Consider the following 14630-nt stretch of genomic DNA (forward strand, 5'->3'; position numbering starts at 1 on the left):
TTTAACAGATTTATTATTAAATAGACTTCATCCGCAATGTCATTTTACCTGATTTGTTTTCATCAGATGTATCAGTCTGCATTCCCATTCCTTCATTAGTTATCTGAATACTTGCTTAATCCAGTTCAGGGTGGCAGGGAATCAAGAGTTTATCCTGGTATTCAGTGAGGCGAGGCAGAGCATCTAATCCTGAAAAGGGTGGTACCCGATATGTGCAACATGGCAGCATACCAAATATATTCTGGCACTTTACACAGTTAGGCTCTATCATATATATTAACATCTAATTGACATAAGTAATTACCCTGCTTGTCCAGGCTTAACATCACCTCAGAGTCTTTTCCTGGGATCAGGAGCATCACTGGTAACTATGAATTACTTCCAAGCATACCTTCAAACAATCAGCTACTTAAAAGAACTAAACTGCAGCTGATGCATGTTGACATACAACTGTTGTTAAATGGGGTTACATTCACTTTGCCCCCTGTTAGGTACTACTTAATATCACTGTCCCATAAGAAGCAAAGTGGGACATGTGCAACATCAATAAAGTTCACTGACATCACATTAAGTGCGCCACAATCTGAAAACCTGAATTAAAAGCATATATTTATGATTTTGCCTTCGGCACACATACTCTGTCTAAAACATGACAGAATGACCAATGCAGAATACAAAATTTCATACCAAAGTTACATTGGCTTCACTGTATTTAGGCATACACCTACCAGATGGAACACTTGGTGATAACAAAACATAAACATTCAAAACATCTAGTACTGCTGGGACATTATCTTACTACAAAAAACATACCTGCATTGTACACTTCCTCATCAAGTTCAATAAAAGAATAAACTTAGCCCACTCGTTAATAATCCTTTTGATTTCCAGAATCATGCATCATATAACATAGGCATCAGTATATTACTACCACCTTTCCTATGAGACAAACACTACTTTCAAAAATCTTTTAGATAATATATCACTACATTCCCTGAACACGTAAAATTCCTGAAAAAGATTTCCATTCTATTACACACACTACTAAACTAAATTTGTTACCAAACAAACCAATTAACCTTCCTCAGTGTTCCCTCTACACATGTCCTTCAAATACACAAAGTCATGTATTAATCTACCCCTCCACATATCAGCTGTCTAAACACTGATTATATTATGAACAGAAAATTGTCCAACCATGCTAAGCGACTCCATTCATAGACTTGCAATATCTACCATGCATATTTCATTAAAACAATGTATCATCTACCACTAATGTGTGAGATACCCCACCACAAAAATAATCTCATCTCTCACAATATACCACCACAAAAATAATCTGATCTCTCACAATATACCACCACAAAAATTAATTTAATCTCTCACAAACCACTAACTGACTGCTAACAAATATCTTTACAACCTTATTTTTTACTGCTAAGTCCTTGACAAAGTTCCACCAATCCAGCCTCTGTTCCGGTATTACTTATCTACAGTCTTGAAACTGATTAACATCTGGTTAAAACACTATATTTAGGATAGTGAAATATCACCATCAGGCTCAGTAAGACAGGACATATTATGAGGGAGTAATATTACATTAATGCATAAAACTAATCTCTTATGTAAACCACTGCCACACAAAATGTCTGTCAACCCCAGAACAAAAAACAATCATTGCAGATTCACTTAAAGTGAGGTTAGTCAAAATACCACTAAAATGTGCATCTACGGTTCCCAACATTTGCAATTACTTTTGTGGAAGAAACCTTGAAATTTTTAACAATTACTAGCAAAATAAAGTTCTTATTGTAAATAATCTGAATATTGACTCCACAGTTAACACTGATCCCTATTTTTCACCTAAAGCCATACTGTTAGCTCTATCACAACTTAGAACTGTCCCAGCTGCATTAAACAAACCAACAGGAAGCCTGCTTACTTACAACTGGATAGTAACTTTAGAATCTTGATTCTTTAGTGCACCATCGTGTCTGAGTTCTTAGTGGCCATATCCCTCCTATCAATATATATATATATATATATATATATATATATATATATATATATATATATATATATATATATGACCTCCGATATCACAAGAGTTGGAAAAGGGTCAAGTTTCTAATCATTCCAAGGCCAAAATGACAGTTCTTAAAGAGAAACCATTTAGCTTACCCTGTCATTTGAAAATAATTGCAATTTACTGAAATCTTATAAAAAGCTAAATAAATTATTTAAGCTCATTTTGTAGCCAGGTTAACTCACCTGCTTGACTCTGGTAGAAAAACCTTCCCTTCAAAAAAAAATAGATCAAAAGATAAATTGCTATTATTAACAAAGGCAGGGCCAATTTGAAAAGCCTCCTAGTTGAATAAAACTAGCAATACAGCTTTGATTCCCGGTATATGTTAATCCATTCTTAAGTGTTGTTTTTGTGTGACCATATGCTTAACATAATTTCCTCAGTCATTATGTCTGGTAGATAAAACATCCTTATGTTCTGTCCGTTTGATGGGTTTTCTGCATTGCAAATCTAGATTATTATTATTGTTATTAGTATCATCATTATCATCACCATCAACATTATTACTGATTTTCTCTGGATAAATGTAGCATTTGTCTTCCTTGCATACCTTCAGAATAGTAAATAAAAAGATGAGGTATCCTTGACTGCTATAATCTTATTGAAATTATTTGATTAAACCTGTTATATTTATAAGTTGATCTTTAATGTTTGATCTAGTTTTCTTAATTTTCTTGACAAATATGATGGCTTTGACATGAAATAAGTGACCTATATTTCAAGGAAGTTAAATAAATGGACATTTTACTGCTATTCCCAAGCTAAAAGCTGCATATTCACCCCTTAACTAAAACATACTAACCCCAGGATCACTATAGGAGGTTACTAGGCTAGTGGCCCTAGAGCCTTTACAAGCCTAGCCATGTTATTCCCAAGTATCCCCATTTTTCTTTTTTGGGTAGTTTGCAGAACAGTGCGGGTCTGTGATCAACAACGGTTACCCCTGTCCATCAGGGACATGGGTACCACCCCAGGGGCGAATTTGCAGTCTCCCATCCAGTTATATGTTCTGTATTTGAATATGGTCAGTAAGAGCTCTGTTTTATGTGAATAGGGAGTCCATTCCAGAGAAGTGGCAATTTTTGGAAGACATATCAGTCTCTCCAGCATGATCTGTTAATGACACAAGCTAGGCTGAGATCCATAGAGTGAGTGACTCTTGAGACATTTGATTTGTGGATGTGCAGCGTTTTTATTAGGGCAGGGTTGGAGATTGCCTTATAGGCCAGGCACAAGTCACCCCTTAGCAGCCTATAAGATACAGAGTAAAGTGACAGGGCTTTCAGCCTGTCCACATAGTTCATGGTTTGGTGAGAAACCTATCAGGTCTCTCCAGCTGCTGCAGCTGTCTGGTGAGGTGCAGAGTTTTCTCTCTAAGAAAATACACACACAAACATATATATATATATATATATATATATATATATATATATATATATATATATATATGGGTCTACCTTAGAAGATCGATAGACCATTTGATCGACATCCATTTGGTCGACAGCTCATTTGGTCGACAACCAGTATTCAAGGCACTTAACAGAGAATTGCCCCCCTCCCTAATGTTGTGCGACCCTGGAGTTGATATATATAGTTAGGGGGGTGTGGGGGCACAGCCCCCTACAATAGGGGGTGTGGGGGTGAAGCTTCCACCTATTTTCATTTAAAACTTGACAAATTCAACAAAAGCTACACATTTTAAATGGAAATAGGTGGGGGGCTTCGCCCCCCACACCCCCCTAACTATATATATCAAGTCCACGGTGCAAGTCATCGGGGAGGGGGGCAATTCCCTGTTAAGTGCCTTGAATAATGGTTGTCGACCAAATGAGCTGTCGACCAAATGAATGTCGATCAAATGGTCTGTCGATCTTCTAAGGTAGACCCATAGATATATATATATATATATATATATATATATATATATATATATATATATATATATATATATATATATATATATACCTCGTAACATTCTATTGAAGTTGAATGGGGCACATTCTTATCTCAATTAGTTTGGAATCCAGTCGTTATGCTGCCACTGATGAAAAGGCAGTTTTCATTTATCATCATTTAACTAAATCAGCTGATGCAAAAAAGTAAAAATCTTAATTACACGTGAATGGAAATGTAGTTTCTAGTAACAGAATACCAGGAAACAGGGTGCATGGCAAAAATATGGAAAGATCAAATAAAGTAATAAAAAATATTCAAATGATTAAATAAATGAATATAAAAAGTGTTCAAATGATTACATAAATTAATACAAAAAGTGTTCATAGGTTGGTACTAAGCTATCGGCCCTAGGCCTATACAAGCCTAGCCATAACAATCCCCTAGCTATTTCTTTCCACAGTATTTACTGTTTAGGAAATAGTTATATTGACAGTGTAGACATGTTTTGCAGATATCTCTTTTAGGGCTTAGTAATCACACAAGGCACAGTAATATAAAAGTTGAATAAAGTTTTAGATGGCTTGCAACACATAATTATTTAAGATGAAATAGCATAAGCTCAAGAAGTTACTTGCATAGAAATATGACTCACTGTTATGTCCAGGGGAAAACACAGAAAATGCAGTTTTAACAGTTTAGAAAATGATCTGGGAAAATAAGAACCACTGGTTGGTAACTAGGCATTCCAAAGAGGGGAATTAATGCATAGGAATACACCCATCAAAAACAAGTCTACTTATTTAGTCAAAAACTAGCATGCCATGCAAAACAACATCAATCAGACATTTCTCGTAACGTCGTGATAAAGTAGAACTCTGTATTAAATTGTTTCCACTGCAACTAAAAATGTTAGAAACTATATATAGAACTTTCCACAGTCCTAGTAATGGCTTGAATACCCAATTCTAAAGAATAAACATGTAGATATTTTTTGTTCAGCTAAGCCATCAGTTACAAATTCTATATGCTTTCCTAAAAACTCAGTTTTAAATCTTCATCTTAGACTTACACATGCTATAACCTCATATCACCTACAGTAAAAGGCAATGCAAGAAGAAGCTGTTGTGCAGTTATAATGTGCACAAACAGGCACATTACAGAATATCTGAAATGCACCATTCCTCACCAGGAGATATGTATAGAAAGCCAAGGGCAGTGTGACAAACTAGAAACTCAACTGGTAACCAAAAAAAACATGACAAAATATCAACACAAAGATTATAGTTAAAAAAAATGTCTGCACAACTTGCGTGCCTTGGGAAAGCAATAGCCTAACTAACAAAGCATCTGCATTGAAACAGACAAATAAAAAACAGGACACACTTCAGAATTATTGTGTCATACATTGGTATTCCTATTTATATAAAATGTAGTTTTTTGTTGTTTTGTTTTGTAAAGGCAGATGGCAAAATGTTTTTTTTTTTCTAAATACAAATTATTTTTTATTTTATACTGAAATGATTACTAGAGTGTCTGAGGATGCATTCTAATAACACCACAGGTAGTCAGAAGTTGATAAAGATGTAACGTAATTCAACATTTAATGAAACAGTTGTAATTGTTTGTAACTTTGATGTTCCTTGGTCAAGTATACAACTATCTTGAAATATACTTAAACTATTAATTGGAAGAACTATTTCTTAACAAAATAAAAATATTAAAAAAAATGATAAAAGCCGTATAAAGCATCAATACAGTTGGCCATTTTCTTATCATAATAATATTTGACAGGGTGGACAGTACAGAGTAGTAAAGGAACTTCCAGGAGTTGGGAGGCCTTTCACCTCTGGCATTAGAATTCAGAACACCCCTGAGTGGTTTGGTATTTCCATGTAATTGCTGCCCTCTCGGGCAATATCACTCCCTTATGGATTACACCAGCAGGAGCCAGATGGACCAGTGAAGGAACTGGGACACATGCACAAACACAAATAAAAGAGATATGCAGACATGTGAGTTAAGCTTTGAAACAGTTAGAAAAGCACACAGTCCTCAGATAATGCATTAGCTTCATGTGGTTATACAAATGCTACATTTGCATTCGTGCATTAAGAAATGTGACCATCACTGGAATGGCCATCTTACTAAGAAAATAGACTGCATAGTAACTATTCTCATTCTGCGGTCTCAATTCCAGGTTCACACTTTCTGAAATTTAGTACTGCAGCACAGTGTACAAAAAACAAACTGTAATATTAACCAGAATGTGCTTTTGCCAGGTTGTATAACTAACAGTTTAATTAGTATGCGTACATAATGTTGTCTGTGGAACACTGACTTGTGCACACCACATTTGCCTAGTGTGCTATCATATATGTAACTCATAAAACATATAGAAAATGATAAAAGAGTGCAAAAGAGCTCAGAAAGCAAACTGTGATCAAAGACTCATTATAAATGTTTCAGTAATAAAATGCCTGGCAGACTCATTTGCTGTCTTGCATTTTGTAATGAGATTAGGACAGAAGGTAGCACAAGTCATGCCTCAGGAACATGCAACAAGACTGGTAGCCACTACCCACAGACTGAACCATTAGTGGACCTACAGACTACACCATTAGTGTACCCACAGACTACATCATTAGTGTACCGACAGACTACACCATTACTGGACCTACAGATTACACCATTGGTGTACCTACTGCTAGTTTACATCTGACACAAATGTCTTAAAAGAAATAAATATATCAAAGTGCTTTTATTAAATGTGACTGAATGTCCACGCTACCCTCCAGCATGCATGTTTTATAATTCTCAAATACTTAAAGAAGAGCTTAGATCATGGAAAAAAAGAATACTTGACACTAATTTAAAATGCTGCAGGTGTGCATTATGTTTTTTTTTTTCCTAACACATTTGCTTTATTTGTAAACTGACTGTGGAAGTGTTTCAGTTTTGCATACATTTTTATTTTTGCTGCCACTAGTCTAACACATATTCTAATGCCAAGCTCTCATGTAAGAAAAGATTATGTTAAGTAGGGTTACAAGAGTCCTTAAATGGCAGAAGGCTGGTAATCTTTATCAAACAAGAACAGCTGTTGGCAATTCACTTTTAGATGTGCTGTAATACTGCTGTGAGCAAGTGCTGGGAAATTTCTGTTAACAGTATGACTGCAGGCTTCATGCACAGTCAGGTAGCAAGACATTTCCTTAAATGCATTTTTCTACATTTCACACACTGCTTCATGTAGTAGTACTAGGAAAATCAGCTTGTCATTCACTTTTTCCATAGTACAATTCTATTTATTCTACAAGGTTCATGATTTATTTACCTCATATATTTGGAGTTTTTGTTAGTGCTATAACATACTGATAATGGAGCATTTCCCTTTTCCATTCTTTTATAGTATATTACTATTGACAGTAAGTCCGTTACATAAAGCTCCTCAGGATATGCCATTTTTATTTTAGGATGACACACATATTATCTGTTATCATCTGTCACTGTGATGAGTGCATTTTCAGTTATCTAGGCTCAGTGTTCAAGAGTCTATGTATTATGAAGGCTTGTTTGAATTATTTCAGACTGATACGGTATATCACTGTCATCAGTCCTACTGTCAATGAATATAAATTACTACTAGTGGGTGACTGCTATATAAAACTTTACACAGCTGTATTGTATGTGTATCTAGAGATAATTGTGCATATTTAATGGTTTATTATCTTCAGATGTGATTTAGTGATTTATCATAAATTACTTAGTCTGGAAAAAAAGTACCGTAAATTTCAAATTTTCCTTGCTCTCAAAATAATTGCTATTGGTGGCAAAATCAAGCAACCTGAACAGGTAGAACACTCACCTTTGATGTAGAAGGCTGTGAGTTCCATTCCCACACCAGGTAGTTGAATTAATTTTCCAATACTGACATTTTAGTGTAGTACAAGAGGTATTGTATTCTTGAATGTGCAGTCCTTTGGATGAGATATTAAACCAAGGCTCCATCTACCTGACTTGATGGTACCTCAGATGGATAGCAATGATATCATGACACTCATTGAAAAGATTAAGGAATGGTTCCTGGTGTCCTGGTCAAATTTCCCCTTGTCAGTATGAATACTATCTCAGATCCCCCCTGAAAAGAAATCAGTGGACTAGTGGAACTAACCCGGTCAACAAAGTGTTAATAAAATAAAAATACAGAATAAAAGGATGCAACAATTTACTTAAATAATCTGACAATAAGCAATAAAGAGGTGAACAACAAAACTATGTAGTTAGAGATTATAAATTAATTAATACAGGTAGTTGTATAGAAATTAAAGAGATACATGTTTGTATTTACTATACTAGTATTGTATAATTACCAAGAGTAAATCAAAAGATATTATAGAGCATGATGGAAGTGCTGGTTATGATAAAATAGGTAATTTGATTTTACTAGCAGATATTAATTTTCCTGCCACAGACTGAAATGTAAAAGCATAAGAAAGAAAGGTTACTTGTGTGAATTACACTATTATATAATAAAAAAAAAACAACTTTACTCAAATTACAGTCAGTTCCACAAGATATAAGACAACATGTGATATTGTCCTCACCTGAGAAAGACTTTGAAATAATCACTATATATGACAGGTCAGCATTAACAATAGTGGTGAAAAAAACTGAATACTTAAAACACGGAGAGCTACCTAATCTAGTGAATGTAAAACTGATTCACAATATTAATCTAATGCTAGATTTGGAAGGACTCCAGTTCAGAACATATTGCACAATAAAACTCCCAGTCTAGCATATTGTTTAAGCACTTAGTATCATAAAATGCAGCCGTATACCTAACATTAAAAGATGCAATGAAAGTTAATAACCTTAAAACTGCATAACTTAAAGTAAATGAGATGTCCATAATTCATTATAAGCAAACTGCTTCACAATCATAGCAATCACCATCTAAAGTAATTAGTTTGCTTAAATAGTAGACTTTTAGAAGGAAAATGACTTAAAACATTGTCCCATATCAGAGCAATAAGATGCTTGATCTAAAACCATGACTGATCATTAACATACTAGAGTTGCTTTAATTATTTACAGAAATTTTGTGAATGGAATTGGACCATTTTCTTAATGCGTATCAGCCACATAAAGTAAAGTTGCACTTCACTATTGCAAGAAATTTGCTATGTTTTTAAACATAGATAATGGCAATGCTGATGCATATTGCAAGCATATTTTACGAAAGCATTATCTACAATTTCTAAAGCAGAAAAACATTTAACTATACAAACCTTAACGGTAATTAGATGGAGTTTATATTTCCAAATTACAATTAACAAGTAAATACAGATGCATTATTATGAATAATAAACAAGAAAGCTATGATGGAAAACAAGTTGCAATTTAGTAACATAAACCAAGAAAAGAAAAGAAAAAATTCAGGCAATAATAACTAAATGAGGTTTGGTACCAAACCAGTTTGTCCAGGAACATCTTCAGGTGGAGGTTAGATAAGCATAGTAGCTGGGAATTAAGAGAGTAGGAATGAGGAAAGGGTCTAAAAATAAAAAAATAAAATAAAAATATAAATTAATGGGAATGAGGGATGATTGGGAGGAAATGGGGTAAGTGTAGAGAGGGGCTTAAAGGGTTTATGCAAGTGTAACTGGGTAAGGAATCACATTTTGGCGTGAACTTGCTAAGGCAAATTCTTTGTCTGAGACAACCTGTAGGTATTTTGGAGAACAGGTCGACCTTGTGTTAATAGTAGTGTGATGGTATTAATAGGTGGATGGTTTATTCTTATATGAGTTTTTGTTTTTTTTTTGCTGGCTAAATTGAGGTAGGTGAACAATAGGTTATGGTAAGTGTAGTGGCATAGAGAGGGAATGTAGCCTTTTAGGAGTCCTTAGGTTACGCTTATTTGTGAATAGGAACAGTGGTTTTAGGGGTTCGTCAGCCCTGGTGGTCGAGCAGGTAGGGTTTCATGAGGTTGATGTTCTTAGAGGCTTAGATTGTGTTCAGGGCAGGTGGTCACTAAATTTTATGTTAAGATAACTGTTAGTGAGATAGTGATTTGTTAGTGAAAATTATGCTTTATGTCTTGAGTGCAGAACATTTGGTACAGCCTACTAGCCAGGATAGTGGAATATGAAGATGTTCAAGTATTAACCGATTGTGTTATAGCACACTGCTGTCCTCAGTATTAACTGTATATACACAATTATATTTACTACTGTGAAAAAAATAAATAAATATTTGATATATTTTGTATTGCATTTCCACCTATCATCTACTTACGTAGCACTGTTTCTGGCTGGTTTTTTTTCAGACTTCTTTCATGATTTTGTTTGTTTTGTTTTGTTTTGTTTTTGGCCATACTTTTAAGTGAAACAACAGTTTGAAGTAGAAGATGATACTTGGAATTGTCTTTCAAAGTGTAATGACCCACTGCATTCATACATTCAATTATTGATATTAACGGTGTAGCTTTTCATGTTTTTGTTTCTCTGGTAGTTTCCCTCCCAATATCACTGTATAAATTGGTTCTACCAGATAAGGCTGACCCAGTTAAACAAAAATAATTAAATAAGTAAGTTGAAGTGTGCTATTTATTTTATATTCATAGTTTTCTGGTATTTTGTCACCCCTGCTGACCAGTTTTGATTTGTTTCTTATTTTTGTTGGTGGGTTGGGTTCATACTTCAGCGCCTTCATTAGCTTGTAGTCTTGCAGTGTGTTGCAGTGCTGAATCTTCATGAGGTTTGGTTTTCAGCAAGGGTTGACAGAGTATGGTTTCATGGGTTGTGAGTTGCCACTATGAATACCGATCAGGGGCACATGCGGGGTTCGGCTTTAATGGCTATGGGAAAAGGTTAAAGCAGGTACAGTTTTTTTTTTTTTTTTGCGTGTGTTTTTACAGTTTGGCAGAGACAAGACGAGGCATGGTTGTTGGTTGTTTCTCTGTTGGTCAATTGTTCACTTCTTGCAGAATGTCCAGATTTTGGTCTGTTCCTCATAACATTTGTTTTTCTGGGTAATCAGTGGGAGGATTGGAGGAGTGATGTCACTAAATGGCTTATATTTGAGTTATGTGAGAGGTTGACAGGTGTAATGTATCTGCTTTCAGCTGATGTCTGGGGCTCATGAGTAACGGCCGCTCTCTAAGCATGAGTGGAGTGGCCTTAACCAGTAGGGGGATTTCCTTTGACGGGCATTTCGGTTTCAGATTTCATATCCTTCAGGAAATGCCTATTAACATGAAACATGTAATTCTGGCAACATTCTAAGTTTTTATAAGCAATAAGGCCCAAGAAAACAAACTGTTGCAGGTAAAATCCAGAAGAACTTTAATCTAGAAACTTTTGAAATAAAAGCTTGCTTAAAACTATGACAGATAAGCGCTTTCGATCACAAAAATACATGAACTTCATCAGATAAACATTGCTGGAAGTACACACACAATTTTAACATTTGTGCTCAGTCACATGACCGCCAAGCCCCCCAGGAAATGAAGCATCATCTTAAAGGAGCCACCACAAAGAAATTCACAGTGTGTAGCTCTGAGTCAATTCACTTGACAAAATTTGCAAACAAGGAAAATATATATTAAAAAAATATATATATATATATATATATATATATATATATATATATATAAAATATAAAATGCATTCCTTATAAAATCAGGAATATGAAGACTAATGTATGTAAACATATGTAAAATATAAATCCTGTATTTAGGCCTCATCTTTCCGGTGCCTTTAACTTAAGCAAACATGCTATTGAAACAGGGTCATTGATTCCAGGCCATTTATTGGCATTCAAATGCAGTTGCCAATATAATTCATGTTTTTCCAGTAATAAGGTCCATGGACTTTCATTACTGTTCGAAGGCATTTGTTCCAAAATACAAAATTTGAATGTGTGGTGTTTCAATGGTATGGAGGAAGGACAGCTTACTTATGAGTTTATTTATCTCAGCAAAGCCTTTGAGTCTGTTTTCCAAACCTTCCTGGAAACAAACCGAAATATCATAGCTTTAAAAGTTTCTCTCTCTTACTCACTCTTTTTTGGACTATCAAATCAAGGTGAATGAAGTGTACCACACTCCTTTAATATCCTGAGATGTATGTTGCAGGGCTCAGCCCTGATCTCTCTTCTGCTCTCTGTTTTTTATAAATACAATTCAGCCTAGCTGCAGGTGCTTACTATATGCAGATTACTTGACAGTCTTTACAGCTGTTCCCTATGACTTTAATATTAGTTTAGTTTAGCACTTAAATTTTGAAGGTTTTCACAGTTGTTTGCAAGAATACTTATGGATGACTGAAGGCCAAGCTGTTAAGGATAGCTATCAGAAGAAGCAAAGGCCTAACATAATGGCCCCTGTTTCCCCTTCATGAGTTTCACTTTAAATCATTTAGACTTTCAAAAAATAAGGTCTCTTGCAGATCTGTCTTTCATTTTTATTTCACATCATCAGGGTAAAACAAAATCTCCACTCCATGAGCAGAATCTGTTATAGGACTGCCTAAAAACAGAAGTCTATATTACCCATAGAAAGCATGGCTATCCCAGGCACTAAATATGTCCTCCCTCTGCTGTCTGACCTGTTCAAGTTAAGGTCTGCAAGTTTATGGTTAATACTAATATAAAACAAGACATCTCCTTCACTTTACCAAAGGGTGTCTGCCTTACAATCTACATATATGGCTCATATTTCTGCTTTTCTACATTGTCTACCAAATGCTTAGTCAAGAACCATCCTATACTATAGAAAATTGTCATCTATTACATTTAACTCCCTAATATTTCACATTAACTCCATGATATTTCCATCTACCACTACACCTTCCACAGCAGGAGAAAAGGCTTTATCATCCACGCACTTAAATTCTTGGACATTCTCATGCTTGCCTTATGGTGATGTCATTCAGGCTAAATTTTACTGTTATCAGCACAGGCCCTGGGAGTAACAAAGGGCTAATGCAAGTGGTAAGACTTAGCATGAATGGCCAACCACTCAATCATGCCCTTTCTGATTCAGAGACAGACCCATGGCAGTGATTACAAATGGTCAGTAGAATCACCACAGTGGACCATCTGCATGGCCATGCTGAATTCTAATTAAAGATTATGGAGGAGCAGCAAATGCTAATTAGCCCTGTGTTATCCATTTTAAATACCTGTGTAAATTAGCATGGCCAGTTGTGTTATTTAACATGGCCAAAATACTCCATTACCCCATCATACTCAATGGAGAAAATTGTGTTGCAAGTAAGGTAGAGTAAGATGCAGCAGAGATGTAGTGGAAAGGGGATGTGAATGTGTGTATGTGTGTGGCAGAGTGTGTGTGCGTTTATGCCTGCAGTGGCATGAATAGCCTTAGATGAATGTGTGTGTTTGTGAGTGCATGACTGCTTTAGTGGGGGCAGTAGGGGGGTTAGGGGATTGCTAGTGTAGATTTTTGTGTGTGTGTGTGTGTGTGTGTGTGTGTGTGTGTGTGTGTGTGTGTGTGTGTGTGTGTGTGTGTGTGTGTGTGTGTATGTGTGTGTGTGTCTATGTATATCTATATATATATGTATAAATGTACATATATATATATATATATATATATATATATGTGAATATATATATATATATATATATATATATATATATATATATATATATATATATATGGATCTACTTCACATAATCGAACATCCAAATGTTCGACTTTCATATGGCTGAGATCATATGATCGAACATCTGAATGTTCAAAAATGTGAAAAAATAAATAAATAAATAAACAGTGCTAGCAGGGGGGCAAGCCCACCTGCACCTCCCCCCCGCTATTTAAATATACCAATTCTGAGATCCTACTACATTGCTGTAAAGGGAAATCTTCTCATTCCATGCTCACACCGTTCGAACTTTTAAAAGTTCAATCATATGGTTTCGGCCATATGAAAGTCAAGCTTTTAAAAGTTTGACCATCTGAAGGGGACCTACATATATATATATATATAGATATATATATATATATATATATATATATATATATATATATATAGATATATATATATATATATATATATATATATATATATATATATATATATATATATATATATATATATATATGTAGAGAGAGAGAGATCTCTTCATCTCTCTCTCTCTTCTTCTTCTTTCGGCTTTTTCCCGGTTAGGGGTCGCCACAGCAGATCATCTGTCCGCTCATGATTGGCAGTGGAGGTTTACGGTGTCAAGTTGCCAGCCCAGTGCAACCTTCCACAGAAGGCACACACATGCACACACTCACACCTAGGGCCAATTTAGAGTGTCCAATCCACCTACTGCATGTCTTTAGGATGTGGGAGGAAACCGGATATATATATATATATATATATATATATATATATATATATATGTATATATATATATATATATATACATACACACACACACACACACACACACACACACACACACACACACGTGTGTGTGTCCAGCAATGTAGCACATGGGCTGCAAGTGATAATTGCCACCGAAAAATGATGTTTAACACTGGAGATAATTATACCCAATTCAAATAAATTAGTCAATACTGATATCTTCCTCATTACAACAAAACTTGTTTCTGATTTGCATTTTGCATTTT

Source organism: Protopterus annectens, chromosome 10.part0 (assembly GCF_019279795.1).
Source record: "Protopterus annectens isolate FY-2018-M chromosome 10.part0, PAN1.0, whole genome shotgun sequence".
NCBI classification, from domain to species: Eukaryota; Metazoa; Chordata; order Ceratodontiformes; family Protopteridae; genus Protopterus; species Protopterus annectens.